This window comes from Lactuca saligna, chromosome 7, assembly GCF_052625555.1.
Source record: "Lactuca saligna cultivar CGN05327 chromosome 7, ASM5262555v1, whole genome shotgun sequence".
In the NCBI taxonomy this organism is placed as follows: Eukaryota; Viridiplantae; Streptophyta; class Magnoliopsida; order Asterales; family Asteraceae; genus Lactuca; species Lactuca saligna.
Genome location: NC_136423.1, coordinates 123,306,692 through 123,327,881, shown reverse-complemented (window position 1 = coordinate 123,327,881; position 21,190 = coordinate 123,306,692). Strand labels below are relative to the sequence as shown.

General features: G+C 37.5%; 1 pseudogene; it reads left to right on the top strand.

Annotated features, from left to right (window-relative positions):
- Nucleotides 1-17,602: 17,602 nt before the first annotated feature.
- LOC145007202 (very-long-chain 3-oxoacyl-CoA reductase 1-like) lies at nt 17,603-20,768 on the top strand (annotated as a pseudogene).
- The last annotated feature ends 422 nt before the right edge of the window (nt 20,769-21,190 follow it).

The following is a 21,190-nucleotide window of genomic DNA, read 5'->3' as shown; positions in this document are numbered from 1 at the left end:
CCTCATCAATTTTTGTCTAGTTTGCGAGGTGAGTTTTCCTCATAGTATTTTCGGGTCGAAGGCACAAAGGCTAGCCCATTGATTTGATATCCTGATATTCACTGATATGTTGAGTATGAAATAGATATGCATGTTTATGCTAGTTCTTGATATGCTAGTCTGGTAGATTTGTAGGACGTCATGCGATTCTGTCTGCACGATTAGTTATATATGGTTTTATTTGTTATATGTCGACATATTGTGTGGGTTTGAGGTTTTACTGCTCAATGTGGTAGCTAACAAACCCTGGAGCATTCCATATATGAGCTGAGGGCCAGGTAGGGCATTCTAGACTCATACTAAGGTTTCACGAGCATTCCAGATACAAAGTGAGGACCGAGTGGTATGCCAAAATCATACCGAGGGCTTGATTGTAATTCTGTACAAGGATTGATCAGGTCAGGAAGCAATCCAGACATAAGTATATATGTTATTTGGTTTTGGACTCATTGCATGTTGTTATTGTATATATGTTATTTGGTTATGTGTTGGTATTTTGGGGGAACTCACAAAGTGTTGGCTTATAGTTTTGGTGTTGTGTTTCAAGTACTTCAGATGACCGCGGGAAGACGAAGGCATGACCGTACACATCCTCTTGTTATGATCTATGATTTTGGGCAACTCTGATGTTGGAAATGTTTTGAAAACTATTTTGTAAACACTTTATGGTTCTGGGTTGTATTTAAAAAGTTTAAATTTATCATGATTTTTATAGATGTTACAAGTTGGTATTAGAGCCTTGTTTTGATTAAATTAGAGGAACAGACATGTGAATCCAGTCTCAAACTAAGGAAAAATATTTTAAAAAAGATTTTCAAATTTTTTTCAAAATAATCAAAGAGGGATGCGATGTGTACGATCTGTCGGAGCCACTATGTAGACCCCAAATTACCACACTGTTATTCGATCTTGTGATTTGTTAGAACAACATGCTAGTGATAGGATAGGGTTCTTCAGGAACTGCATGATAGAATTGTCAAATTATATGATGCCTAATAGCCTAGGGTTCTTCCTTATATGAAATTGACATCATTACTATAGTTGCTTAGTGTATGCATCATAGTTATACATAACTAAGATTCTATAGCCTGAGAATGCTTGGTTTGGCCTTATTTTAAGTTCTTGTTTGATGAAGGGCTTAGGGTAGGATCATATATTCTACTGTTTATAGGTTCCAGTTTTATGTATGATTAGCATACACGAGTGCTGCAGGGTTGGTGGAAGTTTCATGGATGAGTTGTGTGGGGTCAGTCCGCTAGTTTTGTGATGTTTAGCCTTCCTCTAGGGAGTGAGGATTGACTGTATGTGTCTTCTAGTGTGTATTGTTATGGTTGTTGTGATGATCATTGACAAAAATACATGTAGGTATAGAAGGTAGTATGGTCCCGTACTATTGGAAGCACAAGACCTGTACGCATAACAAGGAAGTCACAACCCCTTAGGCTTTGTCATAAGTTCGTTCCCTTGATATGATTTTCGTGTACTCTGATATCTCTCTAGTTTATTTTCAGTATGGTAATGACGTGACGTTTCGAGGCAGGATCTGGATTGGGATTAGAGATAGGTGGCCAGAATGGGTCGGTTGTGTCCAAGGACAGGATTAGGGAGATCCTTCAGGAGGAGGTTGTTGCGCACTTTCGGGCAAAATTACCAGAGATGTTTGGGTCTATTAAGACCGCCATGGTGGAGTACTTTGATGAGTGATATGATGCCCTCTCTAAGGCTATTGTTGCAGCAACCACCGAAGTCGTTACCGCTAGTGGGGTTGGTACTGGGAGTGTCTTCCAGTATCGAGACTTCGAAAATATGAAACCCATGACTTTCGACAGAGTCCAGGATCCAATCATAGCCATAAGGTAGTTGTGTAACATTAAGGGGTTCTTCTGCACTTGCTCTTGCCCAGCTAACCAGAAGGTCTGGTGCGCTCTAAACCTTCTGAGGTCCGAAGCGAAGGATTGGTTGAGACTTGTTACCAACTTGTATTCTCCTGAGCAAAGGACTGCAATGACTTAGGAGCAGTTCTCAGAGATGTTATGTTCTAGATATATTCCACTGGTGGAACATGAGAGGTTGGCTCAGGAGTACTTGGACTTGACACATGGGACGAAGTCGGTGACGGAGATCACCAAGATGTTTACAGAGAGAGCCATGTTTTGTCGTTAGTTTTATGCTTCTGAACAAGCTCATATGAACCATTACTTGATCATGCTCAAGACGGACATCAGGCAGTTTGTATCCACTCGGCATTATGGTTCATTGTTGGAGTTGCAGGAGGTCGCCAGACGACATGAGATTGAGATGGGCTCCAGTCTACGGAGTAGACACCAAACCCGGTGAAATCGCAGCCTACGCCAAAGCGGTTCAAGGCCGCTGATGTCAGACCTAGGGGTCAGAAGGGATGCACTTGTGGGAAGTGCGGAAAGGTTCATGAGGGTGCTTTCCGATCCTCTTTTGGGTGCCATAATCATGGTCGGAAGGGCCATATGGCGAGGGATTGCCACCAGTAGGCCTTAACACTTAGCTCCAGGATTTGTTACCACTGTGACCAGGTTGGCCATGTGAAGGCCAAATGTTCCTTGCTTGCTGCTAGGTCGGCGCAGGATCTAACACCGACTACTCTGAGGATCATAGATGGGAGTCAGGGCCAAGCGGATCCCTCGAGGGCTCGAGGTTAGTCTTTCCAACTCACGGCAGAGGAGGCCAAGTCAGCACCAGACGTCGTGTCCAATATGTACTATTTATTATTCTATTGACGATGTTTTATTTTATGCTTATGTATATGCTCCGCATGTACGTTCTTAGTGAACTCTTTCCCAATCTTGTGTTATTTGACTCAGGTGCGAGTCAGTACATTGTATTTCGATCTTTCAGTAAGGAGTTTGATATGCCTATTGGAGGAGTTGGAGTGTCCGTTGCGAGTTTTCATCACTAACGAACACGGAGTTTCTGCATCTGCAATATATCAGGTTAGTGTGTTGGAGATCTTTGGGGTGCCTTATCGGATTGATTCGATCCCTATTCCAAAGGGGCATGTATGCGTGATAGTGGGTATGGACTGGCTGAGCAAGTTTGGTGTCATGATTGATTGTTAGGGCTAACTAGTGGTAGTTCAAACCCCAAGTGGGGGAAAAATGGTTATCTACGGGGAGGGCACTGGGGTTGGTTCAGGGTTTTGGTTGGCAGCCAAGGCTCTTCAGTATATTCAGCACGACTGTGCAAGTTACTTGGCTTATATGGTTGATACTCGGGTTGGGGATCTGATTTAATTTTCCGAGGTTCCAGTTTTCAGGGAGTTTGCGGATATATTCTCGGAGGAGTTACCCGGTATGCCTCTTGAGAGGCAGGTTAAGTTTAGGATTGATCTTGAGCTAGGTGTGGCCCCGATTGCCAAGGTCGCGTACCGCTTGACACCACCTGAGATGCAGGAGTTGTCATCTCAGCTGCAGGAGCTACTAGGAAAGCAGTTCATCATACTAAACATTTCTCCGTACAGAGTGCCGATACTGTTCCTCAAGAAGAAGGATGGTTCACACTGAATTTGCATATATTACCGGGAGTTGAACAAGTTAACGATGAAAAATTGTTATCCTCTTCGACGGATTGATGACCTCTTCGATCAGTTGCAGGGTGCATCTTGGTTCTCCAAGATCGATCTGAGGCATGGGTATCATCAGATGAGAGTGAGAGAGGAGGACGTGGAGAAGACTGCATTTCGGACTCGTTATGGGCATCACAAGTTCGTTTTGATGCCATTTGGGCTAACCAATGTTCTTGTTGTATTTATGGATCTAATTAATCGGGTATACAAGACGATGCTCGATTGATCAATTATTGTTTATTGATGATATTTTGGTGTATTTAAAGACCAGAGAGCAACATGAGGATCACCTTCGATATCTTTTAGGGTTTTGAGGTGAGAACGGCTTTATGCCAAGTTATCGAAGTGCGAGTTTTGGTTACAAGAGATTGAATTCCTTGGACAGATCATTAACCAGGATGGGATTTTGGTCGATCCGGCCAAAATGAGGTTGTGATGCAGTGAGAGGTTCCAAAATCTCCCTAATAGATCATGAGTTTCTTGGGTTTAACAGGGTACTATCGAGATTTATTCAGGACTTCTCCAAGATTGTGGTACCCATCACTCATCTGAAAATGAAGGGGGTGGATTTCCGATGGGGCCCTGAGCAACAGTCGACATTTGAGACTCTTCGACAGAGGTTATGTGAGGCCCAAGTATAGACCCTCTCGGAGGGAGTCAAGGATTTTGTGGTATTCTATGATGCATCCATCACCAGTTTAGGGGGTCGTCCTCATGCAAAGAGGATGGGTGATTTTTTATGCTTCGCGACAGCTGAAGCCACATGAAACGCTATATCCCATTCATGACTTAGAATTGGGGGCTGTAGTTTTTTCCCTAAAAATTTTGAGACATTATCTTTATGGGGTCCATTGTACGGTTTACATGGATCACAAGAGTTTGAGGCATCTTATGGATCAGCTGAACCTGAACATGAGGCAGCACGAGTGGTTGGACATTGTCAAGGATCATGACTGTGAGATGCTTTACCATCCGGGTAAAGTGAATATGGTGGCAGATGGTTTGAGCCGCAAGTTGGCGGGGTATTTAGTCGGAGAGATGTGTATGAGGATATTTGTGGATTCCCCGCTTGTGGGATTGAGCAAAGAGGCCCAAGTGGAGGGGGTTTGGAAAAAGAACTATAAGCAGCAAAGGAACAAATGTGAGATTGATAGATTTGTCATGGATAATCGAGGGTTATTGACCCGGTGTGGTTGGGGCTGGGTTCTAATTTCTACTAGGGTAAGGCAGGTTGTGTTAGAGGAAGCTCATAAGTCTCTCTTTTCTACACACCCAAGAGCCACCAACATGTATCAGGATTTGAGGTTGAGTTACTGGTGGTCATGTATGAAGAGGGAGATAGCATGGTATGTTGAGAGATGCTTGACCTGTAGGATGGTCAAGGCTGAGCATCAGAGGTCGCATGGAAAGCTGCAACCTCTTGAGGTTTCCATGTGGAAGTGGGAGTAGATCACCTTGTATTTCATCACCAAGTTGTTGAAGATGACAAAAGATTTTGATGCTATATGCGTCATCATGGATCGATTGACCAAGAGTGCCAAATTTTTGGCCATCCAGGAGACCTCTTCGGCGGAAAAGCTGGCCGATGTTTATGTTTGGGAGATTGTTGCTTGCCATAGGGTTCCAATCCCTATTTGTTTCTGACCGAGATGTTCAATTCACTTCCCGTTTCTTGAAGAAGTTCCACGGGGAATTGGGCATGAGGTTGCATTTCAACACTAATTATCATCTACAGACCGACGGTCAGAGTGAGCAAACGATACAGACCCTTGAGGATATGTTGTGGGCATGTGTCATTGACTTTGGTGGTAGTTGGTATTCCTTCCTACCTATTGTGTAGTTCTACTACAATAATATTTATCACTCCAACATCAGTGCTAAGCCTTTTAAGCTCTTGTATGGTCGGATATGTCATACCCCGATTTGTTGGGGGGGGGGGGGGGGGGGGGAAGGGAGTTGGTCACAGGGTTATGGAAAGGAACGAAGTAGTCCTTCAGACTACAGAGCTTATTCAACAGATCAAGTAGAGATTGCACACCGCTCAGAGTCGGCAGAAAAGCTATGTTGATCGGCACCGCTACGAGTTGGATTTCCAGGTCGGTGATATGGTATTACTGAAGGTCTCATCTTGGAAGGGTGTGATACGCTTCAAGCGGAGGGGGGAGTTGGGTCCCTAGTATATCAGGCCTTTTCGAGTGATTGCTAGGTTTGGCAAGGTTGCTTACAGGTTGGATCGACCTAAGGAGCTCAGTCATATTCACAACACTTTACATGTTTCGTAGTTGCGAAAGTGTGTATTAGATGATGAGGCAGTTGTCTCCTTAGATGATATTCAGGTCGATGAGCATCAAAACTATGTTGAGAGGTTGGTAGCTATTTTGGAGATAAAGATGAATGTCTTGCGCAACAAGGAGATACCTTTGGTAAAGCTATAGTGGCAGCATCGGAGAGTCTCTGAGTGGACTTGGGAGTCGACGAATGAGATGTTGGAGCATTATCCAGAGTTATTCGCCATGGCAGACTTCGAGGATGAAATCTAGATCAAGTGGGGGAGAATTGTAACACCCCGATGTGAGGTACTTCTAAATTAAACCCTTTAATTCATTTATGTTGCATTTTGGTTGAAAGATCAAGAAATGTATGCAAAAGGGCCTTAATGACATTATCATAATTTTGGCCTTCAGAGTATGCCATCCGTACGTGATGTACACTGAACATACTAGGGAGCACCCTAGTACGCTGGTCGTACTTGCCAGATACGGAAACCTAGATTTTTAGGGGTTGGTTGGTATTTAAGCACTCTTATGGCCTCATTTCCTTCACCTTATCAGCCTCCACCCTCTTGTACGTATTTGTAATCCTAGAACCATCTTGAGGAGCCATTTCTAAGTTTGTGTGTGTTTTGGAGCTCTTGAAGAAAAATGAAATAAGAGGAGACAACATTGAAAGACTGAAGCTCTCTAGATCTAGAATCACACTACCTTTTTGGCACCATTTGAGGTATCAAGTTTCAAACTTGGTGTAGTTTCTTTTAGATCTTGTTTTAGGTTAGTTTCAGGTTCTTTTTGTCCTAAATGTGGTGTTTCATGAACAAAGCATGTTCTTGACCCATTAAGTTGTCCTTTCAGACCCTTAGGAGGGTCTTGAGTCATAAAAATGGGTTTCAAATGGTTGATTTTGTTCCATGCATCTTGTACAATGTCTTAATGGATTCAGAAGTTGAGATAAGGACTTAATGGGTATGTAAAGTCATAAAGTTGGAAAGCGGCAAGCATCTCTTGTGGTGGATCTAAAAGGACCACACATATCAGTATGTATGAGATCCAATAGACCCTCACCCCCATTCACAAGTGCAAGTAAAGGGTGACTTGGTCATCTTCCCAAGCAAACAAGTTTCACACGTGATATTGTCCCTAAGGCCGAATGACTCCAACACTCCATCCTTTTGGAGTTGGGCTATGCGTTTCTTGTTCACATGGCCATGGTGACAATGCCACAAGATTGCCTTGTCTAGGCTAGTAGACGAATCAATATTCAATACATCATTTCCTAAATTATCAACAACCATCACAGATTCATAAATCCCATTACAAGGTAATGCATTGAAATAAAAGACACCATTCAAATAAACATTAATAGAACCATTACTATTATCAAAAGAATATCTAAAACCTTGTCTAAACAATCCATGAAATGAAATAATGTTTCTTGCCATATCTGGAGAATAACAACAATTTTCTAAATCTAACCCTAACCCATTACTCAACACTAAATAATAAACTCCGACTTTGGTCACAGGCAACGATCTTCTGTTTCCCATGATCAAGTTTATCTGCCCATGTTCCATCTCCCTACTACTTCTTAGGCCCTGAAAATCAGAACAAATGTGGTAACCACACCCTGTATCAAGAACCCATGAAGTAGAAAATGATGAGTTATTAGATTTAATAGAATACATACCTGTGAAGGTAGGCTTAATCTTCCCATCCTTTATGTCTTGCAGAAATTTAGGGCAGCTTCATTTCCAGTGGCCCTTCTGGTGGCAATAATAACACTCAGATTTGTCTTTAAGGTTGCTCTTAGCAGTCATCAGCAATCCTTGGAGCTTGCTCAAATAGACCTCTTCCTTATTCATGTGGTAGGTTGTTCTGAACTGGTTGTAGCATGAAGGCAAGGAGTGGAGGATTATATCAATAGCCAAATCCTCATCAAACTTAACATTAAGTTTGAGAATATGATCAACATACCTTTGCATATTCTGTAGATGATAGATTAGGGATTCTCCAATCCCCATCTTAACGGTGATCATGTTAGTAATGATCTCATAGCGCTCTTTCCTTGCACTTTGTTGGTACTTGTCCAACAAATCCTGATTCATTTCATACATATACATGTCCTCATGGGAATTTTAGAGTTCGAGGTTCATGGTGGCCATCATGATGCAATGAACATTCGTAGCATCACGCTCGTGGGCCTCAAAGGCGGCCAACTCTTCAATAGTAGCAACATATGGGATGATCTTCTCAAGCTTTTCATCGAGGTCATATTCTTTGTCCTCGTAGCGAGTGATCATGCGAATGTACTTCATCCACTCGTTGATGTTTGACCCATAAAATGTCACCTTTTGACATAGGTTCATCAACGAGAATGACCCAGAAGCATTGTTGTTGTTGTTAGCAGACATCTAAAAAAGAAAAGGAACAAAGTTTGATTAGAAATGAGTCCCTAATTAAATACCCAAATGAGAAATTAGGGCTAGGACCCAACAACATGATTGACAACTTAGAAAGGGATGACGTACTCTAAAAGTACATAATTTGAAGGTAAGTGAATGACGAGTCACTAATTCTCACCATGAAAAACGAAAAAGAGATTTATGTTTTAAATGTATTTGAAAACTCCTAGATCTTTGAGATTCATTGAACTTTTCAATGGCATGTATAAATCTCGATATGCACTTCAAATTTGTGACTGGGATGCTGAGGATCGCAAATAAGTTGTGAATAACCATGCGAATTAACATGGTGCACTCAATGTCTCTATCACCTAATCAATGTGCCGGTTAGCCACGCACACTCCATTGATCTATGATAAACATCGAGCCACCCTTTGCCACCAATGCCAATCCCAAATTAGTGTGCCGGCTAACTACGCACGCTCCATTAACGTTTGACATGGGTACAAAGTGTAATCCCATGGAATAGCATCATTTTCACATTTTTCCCTAAAGAAACTAAGATTGAGAATTTGTAAAAATGTGTTAGTTACCTTGCAATATTCAGTATATTTGTAATGAGGTATTAAGTGCCCTATCCTATCCGTTCGGCTAACGACCCTCCACAAATCAAGAAAGCGGTGGGTGTGTGTGTACACCCATTAAGCACCATTTTATAGGTAGCAACGTTATACAGACCTTATAGATCGGCTTCATGAATGAGGCCTACTAGCGATAAGACTAACTTTAATCTTATATATATATATATATATATATATATATATATATATATATATATATATAAATCTTGTAATAATATAATAGTATAGGGTTGAATTTTAAACTTGTAAAACTCTTAGGGTTTGAAATTTAAATTTCAAAACTTGACGACAAGTTTTGAACTTTTTCAAAACAAAAGAGATCAAATAACAAATAATTTAAATTAAACAATTAATTTCATAATTATCTATATTTGACTTAATCCAATTTTAGTTACAAGATAATTACCAAAAATTATAAATAATCGATATTTATCATATAAACAACTATTATTCAAAAGATTTGAAATTATCTATCGTTTTGGCAGGGATAATCATTCAATTGTAATAAAATTCGGATTTTATTTTCAAAAAACGATTTAGGCATTAATCCCATGTCACCAAATTAATTCCTAATTAATTTATGACCAATAATAGTTAAATAAATATGATTTCTCTTTTAATATATTATTCTTATAATATATTAATAAACCATAATATTCTCTCTGTCTCTTTAAATTACCTTGTCAAGTTACTTTGGTGAAGGCAACCCAAAAGGACCATGCACAACCGGGTCAAGTACATATCAAATATACTTATGCACTTAGACACTAATCCAACAGTCTCCCACTTAGATAAGTCTAGTAACTATATCTTACATATGACTTCAGGATCCGCTTAGCAATCTTAGCTCTTACACGCCGTTGTCAACTCTGATCACTAACTCGTCCTTCAGATAAGGGATCGTATAATACTCTGTGCTAGATATCATGCTGACAATACTTATTGTCCAGCACTTGTTTCTCGATCTCCGATTTGTTCGACATAGAATTTACTTGAACACATCACCACCATTCTGACTGGGCCTGCCACATAAGTCAAACCAAATCATCAAGTGGCCAAGATATCACCTTTATTCTCATAGAATAAAAGGAACAAATTAACTTCGACTCATATGCCTCTATTGCTTACTAATTAAATCATGCATAACAATGTGTTTTATAACATCAAGTTACTAATGCATTTACACATCAGCAATGCATAATCAATCAGTAAACAATAACCATATCTCTAAGTCTTAAGATTATATGATATTATCGCTTTGCGATCACTTTATGTGAAACACCACGAAGTGATACCAGCAAACGCGAGTTTATTCCAATGCTTAAATCATATTCATAATCATTCATGAACTTTGCAGTAAATCTTTGCTATGCCCAAAACCGTTTAGAAAATCTACAAACAATTCATGACAGTCTTCATTCACACCTACTTCAAAAATATGAATGACTGTGGACTGTTCGAATAATCTTATTATTCAGCAAGTTAAAACATGCAAAATAGAAACAATAGATAAATAACCAACACAAGATAGTAGCTTTACTCATAAATAACACAACTTTATTTATTCATCAAAATGTCAAGTACAAAATATCTATTACACGTTTCTTATCTATCTAATCCAAACTTATATCATCCTTCAGCCCAATGCTCTTAGTGTGCTGCAAGTGTTTGACCCTACTCAGTCCCTTCGTAAGGGGATCTGTCGGGTTTTCTTCTGACGATACCCTCTTCACAACGAGGAGTCCCACGTTTACCCGATGTCTAATAAAGTGGTATTTTCTGTCGATATTTCGAGATCTACCATGATCTCTTGGTTCCTTGGTTAAGGCAACCGCTCCTTCATTATCACAGAAAATTTCCATCGGCTCATTTATGGACGGCATAACTCCAAGGTCTCCAATGAAGTTCTTCAACCATATAGCCTCCTTTGATGCTTCACTTGTCGTAGTGTACTTTGATTCACATGTTGTATCAACTACAGTCTCCTGCTTGGAACTTTTCCAAGTCACTGCTCCTCTATTTAGGGTAAAGACCCAGCCCGACAGCGATTGGTAACTATCCCACTCCATCTGAAAACTAGCATCACTATACCCTCGTACCCTTAAATCATCACTCCCACCGAAGACTAGGAACCATTCCTTCGTCCTTCGTAGGTACCTAAGAATATTCTTAACTGCAATCCAATGAGCTTTACCAAGATTCCCTTGATATCTACTGACCATGCTCAAAGCGAAGGCCACATCAGGGCAAGTACAATTCATAGCGTACATGATAGAGCCTATTGCGGAAGTGTAAGGTACTCGGCTCATATCAGCTATCTCTGCCTTTATACTTGGGCTTTGAGTCTTACTCAGCTTGGTATTTCTTTAGATTGGCAACTCCCGTTTCTTGGAATTTTCCATACTAAAACGCTTTAGTACCTTATCCAAATATGTATCATGACTGAGTCCTATCAATCTCTTTTCCGTGTTTCTTACTTTCCTTATTCCTAGAATATAAGCAGCCTCTCTGAGGTCCTTTATAGCGAAACATTTCCCAAGCCAAGACTTGACCTCCTGCAAGGTTGGGACATCATTTCCCATGAGTAGTATGTCATCAACATACAATACGAGGAAGCTCACTATACTCCCACTGGCTTTGACATATACACAAGATTCATCTTCGCTTCGCAGAAAGCCAAACTCTTTAACTTTCTCGTCAAAACAAAGATTCCATCTGCGAGACGCTTGATTCAATCCATAAATGGATTTCTCAAGCTTACACACTCTATTTGGATTCTTCGCATCGACAAAACCCTCTGGCTGACTCATGTACACATCCTCAGCCAAATTCCCATTAAGGAAAGCGGTTTTCACGTCCATCTTCCAGATTTCATAATCATGAAATGCAGTTATTGCAAGCATTACCCTAATAGACTTTATCTTCGCAACTAGTGAGAAGGTCTCATTATAGTCAACTCAGGAGTTTGAGTAAAGCCCTTCGCAACCAATCACGCTTTATAAGTGTGCACATTCCCATCCATGTCCGTCTTATTCTTGAAGATCCACTTGCACCCGACTGTCTTACGACCCGATACATTATCAACCAAATTCCAAACTTGGCTGTCGTACATGGACTGAATCTCGCTGTCATCGCCTCTTTCCATTTAGCAGACTCCGGGCCTGCCATGGCTTTTTTGTAGTTGCTAGGTTCGTCCAAATTCATTAGTGTTTCATCACTAAGAAACGTATCCCCTTCAGTAGTAATATGAAAACCATAAAACTGTGGTTGAACACTAACCCTACTAGAACGTCTAAGAGGTAAGGACTCGTCAACGGGCTCAACTGGAGTTTCCTCCTCAGGTTGAGTGCCAGTGTTAGAGATTCCTTCATCACTTTTCTCTTAAATCTCTTCAAGATCAAATTTCCTCCTACTATCCTCTTGGCTTATCAATTCCCTTTCTCGAAAAACTCCTCTTCTAGAAACGAAGACAACATTGTCACTCGGTCAATAGAAAAGATAGCCAAAAGACTTATGTGGGTAGCCGATGAAATAACACTTCTCACTACGAGGTTCAAGCTTGTCCTGAGTTTCTCGTCTTACGAAAGCCTCGCAACCCCAAACCTTAATTTGTGCCAACGAGGGAGCTTTCCATGTCCACATCTCATGAGGAGTCTTGGCAACCTTCTTGGTGGGAACTAAGTTAAGGATATCGGCAGTAGTCTCTAAGGCATACCCCTAAAAATCTATTGGTAACGAAGTATGACTCATCATAGAACAAACCATGTCCAACAAGGTCCGATTACGTCTCTCAACCACACCATTCAATTGTGGCGTTCTCGGAGGCGTCAATTACGAAACAATTATGTATTCTTTTAGATAGTCGTGAAACTCAAGACTTAGGTACTCTCCTCCTGGTCTGACCGAAACATCTTGATTTTCCCACCCAACTGATTCTCCACTTCATTCTTAAACTCTTTGAACTTTTCAAATGTTTCTGACTTTTTCTTGAATAAGTAGATATATCCATATCTTCTATAATCATCCGTAAAATTCACGTAAAGCGGTAAGCATCTCTTGTGGTGGATCTAAAGGGGCCACACACACCGGTATGTATGAGATCCAATAGACCCTCACCCCTTTCACAAGTGCCAGTAAAGGGTGAATTGGTCATCTTCCCAAGCAAACAAGATTCACACGTGTCATCGTCCCTAAGGTCGAATGACTCCAACACTCCATCCTTTTAGAGTTGGGTTATGCGTTTCTTATTGACATGGCCAAGGCGACAATGCCACAAGCATGCTTTGTCTAGGCTAGTAGACGAATCAATATTCAATACATCATTTCCTAAATTATCAACAACCATCACAGATTCATAAATCCCATTACAAGGTAATGCATTGAAATAAAAGGCACCATTCAAATAAACATTAATAGGACCATTACTATTATCAAAAGAATATCTAAAAACTTTTCTAAACAATCCATAAAATGAAATAATGTTTCTTGCCATATTTGGCGAATAACAACAATTTTCTAAATCTAACCCTAACCCATTACTCAACACTAAAGAATAAACTCCGACTCTGGTCACAGGCGACGATCTTCTGTTTCCCATGATCAAGTTTATCTTCCCATGTTCTATCTCCCTACTTCTTCTAAGGCCCTACAAATCAGAACAAATGTGGTAACCACACCCTGTATCAAGAACCCATGAAGTAGCAAATGATGAGTTATTAGATTTAATAGAATACCTACCTGCGAAGATGGGCTTAATCTTCCCATCCTTCATGTCTTGCAGATATTTAGGGCAGCTTCGTTTCCAGTGGCCCTTCTGGTGGCATTAATAGCACTCTGCTTCTTTGAGGTCGGAAGAGGGTTTGACCGAACGAACTTTGGTTCCACTAGAAGAGGAACCATCTTGGGTATTACCCTTATGGTGGCCCTTACATGGAGCCTTCCTCTTCTTTCCCTTTCCTTGACCAATTGCCAGTACGGGAGCAGCCACAGTAGGGGATGGTACAACAGATTTGTCTTTGAGGTTGCTCTCAGCAGTCCTCAGCAATCCTTGGAACTTGCTCAAGGAGACCACTTCCTTATTCATGTGGTGGGTCATTCTGAACTGGTTGTAGCATGAAGGAAAGGAATGGAGGATTATGTCGATAGCCAAATCCTCATCAAACTTAACATTAAGTTTGAGAAGACGATCAACATACCTTTGCATTTTCTGTAAATGAGAGGTTAGCGATTCTCCACTCCCCATCTTAGCGATGATCATGTTAGTAATGATCTGATAGCGCTCTTGCCTCGCACTTTGGTGGTACCTGTCCAACAATTCCTAATGCATTTCATACGGATACATGTGCTCATAGGACTTTTGGAGTTCGAGGTTCATGGTGGCTAGCATGATGCAATGAACTTTCGTAGCATCACGCTCGTGGGCCTCAAAGGCGGCCAACTCTTCAATAGTAGCAACGTTTGGGATGATCTTCTCAAGCTTTTCATCGAGGACATATTCTTTTTCCTTGTAGCGAGTATTCATGAGAATGTACCTCATCCACTCGTTGAAGTTTGACCCATCAAATGTCACCTTTTGACATTGGTTCATCAACGAGAATGACCCATAAGCATTGTTGTTGTTGTTAGTAGACATCTGAAAAAGAAAAGGAACAAATTTTGATTAGAAATGAGTCCCAAATGAGAAATTAGGGCTAGGACCCAACAACATTATTTACAACTTAGAAAGGGATGTCGTACTCTAAAAGTAAATAATTTGAAGCTAAGTGAATGACGAGTCACTAATTCTCACCATGAAAAACGAAAAAGAGATTTAAGTTTTAAGTGTATTTGAAAACTCCTAGATCTTTTAGATTCATTGAACTTTTCAATGGCATGTATAAATCTCGATATGCACTTCAAATTTGCGACTAGGATGTCGAGGATCGCAAACAAGTTGTGAATAGCCATGCGATTCAACATGGTGCACTCAATGTCTCTATCATCTAATCAATGTATCGGTTAGCCACGCACGCTGGATTGATCTATGATAAACATTGAGCCACCCTTTTCCACCAATGTCAATCCCAAATTAGTGTGGCGGTTAACCACGCACGCTCCATTAACGTTTGACAATGGTACAAAGTGTAATCTCGTGGAATAGCATCATTTTCACATTTTGCCCTAAAGTAACTAAGATTGGGAATTTGTAAAACTATGTTAGTTACCTTGAAATATTTATTATACTTGTAATGAGATATTAAGTGCCCTATCATATCCGTTCGACTAACGACCCTACACCAATCAAGCAAGCGGTGGGTGTGAATGTACACCTATTAAGCGCCATTTTATAGGCAGCAACCTTATACCCACCTTATAGATCGACTTCGTCAATGAGGCCTACTAGCGATATGACTAGCTTTAATCTTATACGTACATATATATATATATATATATATATATATATATATATATATATATATATATATATATATATATATATATAAATCTTGTAATAATATAATAATATAGGGTTGAATTTTAATCTTGTAAAACTCTAAGGGTTTGAAATTTAAATTACTTATAATTAAACTTTTAATCATAAAATTTAAATTTCAAAACTTGACGACAAGTTTTGAACTTTTTCAAAACAAAAGGGATCAAATTACAAATAATTTAAATTAAACAATTAATTTCATAATTATCTATATTTGACTTAATCCAATTTTAGTTACAAGATAATTACCAACTAATATAAATAATCCATATTTATCATATAAACAGCTATTATCAAAAGATTTGAAATTATCTATTTTTTTGGCAGGGATAATCATTCAATTGCAATAAAATTCGGATTTTATTTTCAAAAAACGATTTAGGCATTAATCCCATGACAAAACAGCAACAAAATTCCGAAATATCCTCTGTCTGACAGCTAAACTCATCGAGTCCACATTCGTACTCGTCGAGTTCATCATGGAACTCGTCGAGTTCAGCAAACAGTTGGCATAAAAAACAATTTTCAGCAATCAAACAGTTAAAGCATCACATACATCAGAAACCAATCAAGGCTCTGATACCACTGATGGGTTTTATGCATAAGAACAATCTTATGTAGTCATACAAACCCAAATGTTTGGATTTAGGTTTCTCTATTCTACATGCTTTGAATCCAAGACTTGCAACCCTAGATCTATCATATAAAATTCGAAATCAACATCATATGAACAGATATAAGTGTTTACCTCTTTCAAATAGCTTGAAATCCATGTAGTCTTCATGATCTTGAGCTTAGAGTCACAATTGTAACTCCTCTAATGGTTCACAAACCCCAAAAGCAAGAAGTCAATATGAGAGAGGGTGAGAGATGCTAAAATTGGCCCTAAGGTTCTCTTGGAATCAAGTGTAGCCGATTTTCATAGCCTATGGGTCATTTTTATATTGTAGGTTGTTAGGGTTTCAATCTAAACCCTAATGGACATCATAGCCACCAAGCAGCCCAAGGAAACTTCTAGAATAAGGCCTTGGAGGAAAATATGATGGATCACCATCATAATTTCGTTTCCCCTTTAGTCCATTAGGTTTCCTAGCCCAAAACTCAACTATCATATATTTGACAGTGTATGCCCCTTTATTTAATTAATCTCTTTTAGTCACCAAATTAATTCCTAATTAATTTATGACCAATACTAATTAAATAAATATGATTTCTCCTTTGATATATTATTCTTATAATATATTAATAAACCATAATATTCTCTCTCTCCCTCTCTCTCTCTCTCTCTCTCTCTCCCTCTCCTTAAATTACCTTGTCAAGTTGCTTTGGTGAAGGCAACCCAAAAGGACCATGCACAACCGGGTCAAGTACATATCAAATATAGTTATGAGCTTAGACACTAATCCAACAAAACATACTTCATTGTTGAAATAATATGTTGGGATATAATATTTACATCAAATTCAATAAAAACTCTGATGAAGTATAACCATTCCAAAAAAGAATTACAATCTTCATCAAAGAAACATTTCATTATTGAAAGAATATGCAATATGCAATAACATGCTTCATTTTTTTTAAAAATATCATTCTTTCTTGAAAAATATTTTTCATTCTTGAAAGAATGTAGTCATTTTTTAAATATTTTCTCTTGTTCTCTTTCTCTTCAAATCAACCCAACCAAAGGCCCTATCAAAAACAAATATATTTATACGCAATAATGAAGTACGACTAGAATTAAGATGAATGAAGCTGTTTATAAAATCTATAATTTTAATTTACCTAAAAAAACTTCAATGTAAATGATTCCATAATGAATATGGGCATAATACTCCACTCTATAATACTTTGACGATTCCACCAACAATAATGAATCATTATTAAAAAAATATATATATTTTTCTATCACAAAATCATATGTACTAATCAATGCAATATTAGAAACTTTGAGGAATATCATTTGATGGATGCAAATAAAATATAGGCTAAAGGTACCAATATGTTTCGATAGATTTATAAATGATGAGAACTCACTACATGAAAGGAGTTAAGGCCAAAATATAAGAAATAAAGATCAAAGTGTAAACAATGAACATGGTTTATGTATCTTTTTTTTCTGTTATTTCCATCTTAAAAACCAATAGTGCACCTGAGCAACATCAACAATGTAAATCAAGATGGAGGTATCCGGTTGTGTTGATGGTGGTCCGACAATGGAAATCACACACGATGGAGAAGCAGAAATCAAAAGAATAAAAAATCAATGGCCAAGGGAAGAATCAAATTCAGTAACACATTCAAAGGAAGCATGACAAGCAAATAAGAATGAGAATAATCAAAACTCAGATATTTACAAACCTTTCACGAAAATGGGAAGAATCAAGATTGTGGTGGTCATCGGCAGTGCCATCATCTCCGGTTTATGAGATCGATGCTAGAAAAACGGGGAGGGGATGGGGAATTGGTATAGAGGAATTTGGACAGCTACGAGTTCGACTTAAGAAGGAAATGGAAGGAAATGAGAGGAAAGTAAGAGAGATTGGTACTCCCAAATTTCATTAAAGGAAGGAAGTGGAAGGAAATGGAAGGATCACTTTCTCTCCTAACTTTCCTTCCAATTTGGGAGGATTTGGATAGAAAGAACAAAATGTTTAATTTTCCTTTCATTTCTCTCCAACTCGGGAGCACAAAAGAGAAATTTCTTTTCCTTTCTTTTCTCTTCTTTTCTCTCCTTACATTCTTTTCTCTTCTCTTCTTTTCTTTGCTACAGCTCGGGAGCAGGGTGCTAGGGTTCAAGAGAGTCAGATGTATATACATGAGAGACGTGAGAGAGATGAAGATAACTGATATATATATATATATATATATATATATATAATTAAGTAGCCTAATATTTAGGAAGAGAATTATTCTGTACCAAAATTACTCTTACTAATTTATTAAATATTAAAAAAATTAAGTAGTTAATGATTGGCTGAAATTGAGTTACACATTTACACAATATATATATATATATATATAGGACTTTGTTCATGTGTTTCTTACATTTATTGTGTGCTACAATACACCAATAGAAATTTAGTAAAATTAAATAATTATTTAATTAAATAAATATAGATATTAAATGATTTCTATAATTGTGTTTATATTAAATGGTATTGATAATTATAACTCTCTTTTTTATGTAAACTATTTAAATTTGTCATTAATGTCAGTAATAACATTCTTTCAGAATGAATTCACATCTAAGTTTTCAAGTATAGGTTCGTGTTTTATTTATTGACACACTCAGTTAAAATACAACATATTTGCATGAAATATGACGAAATATAGTGTATTCTACTAGAATACACTCTCATCCTGTTTAACTATACTATCATTCTTCTAGAATAGACTTTCATTCTACTAGAATACACTCTCGTCCTCCATGTTCTCACCTATATTGCTGTATTTTGAGTGAGGGAGTCATGAAACAAAATACGAACCCATACATGAAAAACTAGATACGAATTCATTCTGAAAAAATATTATTATTGATATTAATGACAAATTTAATAGTTTCCATAAAAATTATAATTATGGATATCATTTAATATATATATATATATATATATATATATATATATATATATATATATATATATATCTTTTTTTAATTAAATAATAATTTATTTTTACTAAATTTTTATTGGTATATTCTAGTACACAATAAATGTGAAAAACATTTGAACCTAGCTCGCTCTCTCTCTCTCTCTCTCTCTCTGTATATATATATATATATATATATATATATATATATATATATATATATATATATATATATATATATATAGGGAAGAGTTATATGGAAAATAAATGATTAGGGCAACACATATTTGAACCAATGAAAACATTACAACACATCACTTTCATAATAACTTCCACAATACATTACTTAGGAAAAAAGAAACGGACACGTGTCATTTGATTATTGGTTCCGGTAGATGTTGCCCTAGTTATTTGTTTTCCATAGAACTCATTCTTATATATATATATATATATATATATATATATATATATATATATATATATAATACTGGAGAGAGAGATAGAGAGAGAGAGAGAGACTATAGGATGGTGGTGGGGGTTAAGTGAGGGCCTAATTTGTATTTTCAAATAAACAAAACAATAAAATAAATAAATAAAATTTAATAGTCTTTTCAAGTTTGATAAAAAAATTTTACATTAATAATAAATCATAACAATATCCATAATGAAAGTTAATGCATTATGTCAAAAGAAATCATTAAAACAAATAAATCATTAAACCATATTGACAAAATTTGCAATTTCCTCTTCAAGTTTTGGGTAAATGGCATTAAAGTTATAATTTTTTTATTTTGACACCGCGTAGTTTTTGTTACAGTTTAGTTATTATAATTGTAATTTGTGGAAATTATGACCAATTGAGCAGTTTGCTTTAGGCCTTCCAGATGTCACTCCTAATGTGACATGATAACATGTAGACAAGAAAACAAAGTGTCCCAAAGACATTATTTTTTTGCGATTTTGGCACTAAATTTTCAATCTTTTTCTAATTTTGACTCCAAGCTTTCAATTTTATTCAATTTGCAACACATATGAACTAAACATATGCGAATACATAATTGCTCCGTTTACCCTATAATATAATATAATGTATATACAATAGATTAAAAAAAAGAATATAAATGAATTAAACATGTGTAAAGACATAATTAATCCATTTTGTGTACTTGGTTTTCCTTGTCTTTTCAAACCCATTACCAATATCCTCAAATTGTTTTTCATCACTTTCTTCCGACCACCCAAGAACCTCAAAAAACTACAGTTCATGTGCTATCATCACCGGAGAAACTGACAACATCAACAATGAATTTGCCATCCAACTAGCTCAAAAGGGTCTTCACCTAATCTTGGTTAGCAAAAATCTATCCAAGCTTAAAGAAGTTTCTGATGAGATCGTATCGATGCACCCAACCACCAAGATCAAGATTTCCAGTATGGATTTTTCTGGCGAGAATACGGTGGTTGGAGTTAGGGAGATGCATAAGGTGATTATTGGTGAAAAACTAGACGTAGGATTTTTGGTGAATAATGCCGGGGTGACTTATCATGTGGCTAGGTTTGTTCATGAGGTTGAAGAAGAAGTTTTGGATGAATGCGATGAAAGTGAATGTGGTAGGTATGAGTTTGGTAACAAGAGTTATGAGTGAAGGAATGGTTGAGGGGAAAGGAGGTGTTATTATTACTATTGGTTCGGGTGCTGCCATTGTTTTACCTTCACATCCTCTCTATGTGATCTATGTTTCCAACAAAGCATAAGTTGGTCATTAACTGTCTCTTTCATTCTTTTAATTTGATCCATGGTTCTCGCTTTCTGTTTTAAGATCAAATTAAAGGATATATGGTTTAATTTTAAGTAAAGAAACATGCACTAGCAATGTTTTTATGACCAAAAAGCAGACATGCCTTTAAGTTATGAAAATAAGTTAGTTACATACACAAGCCAAGGTTAGAGAAACAAGGGAGGAAGGAAAATGTAGCGCCCACAGATTCAGGTTAGACAATTAAAAAAATAAGCGATAAAAACAAATTTTTGATTGGAGGTTATTTATGATAAATAACCTTAACTAAAATTATAGTATATGTAGCAAGGATTTTGTACATATGAATAACTATGAAATCCGATATCGTAAAAAGTGAATTTTAGATAGATTGCTTATTAGCCTAACTAATCTAAATGA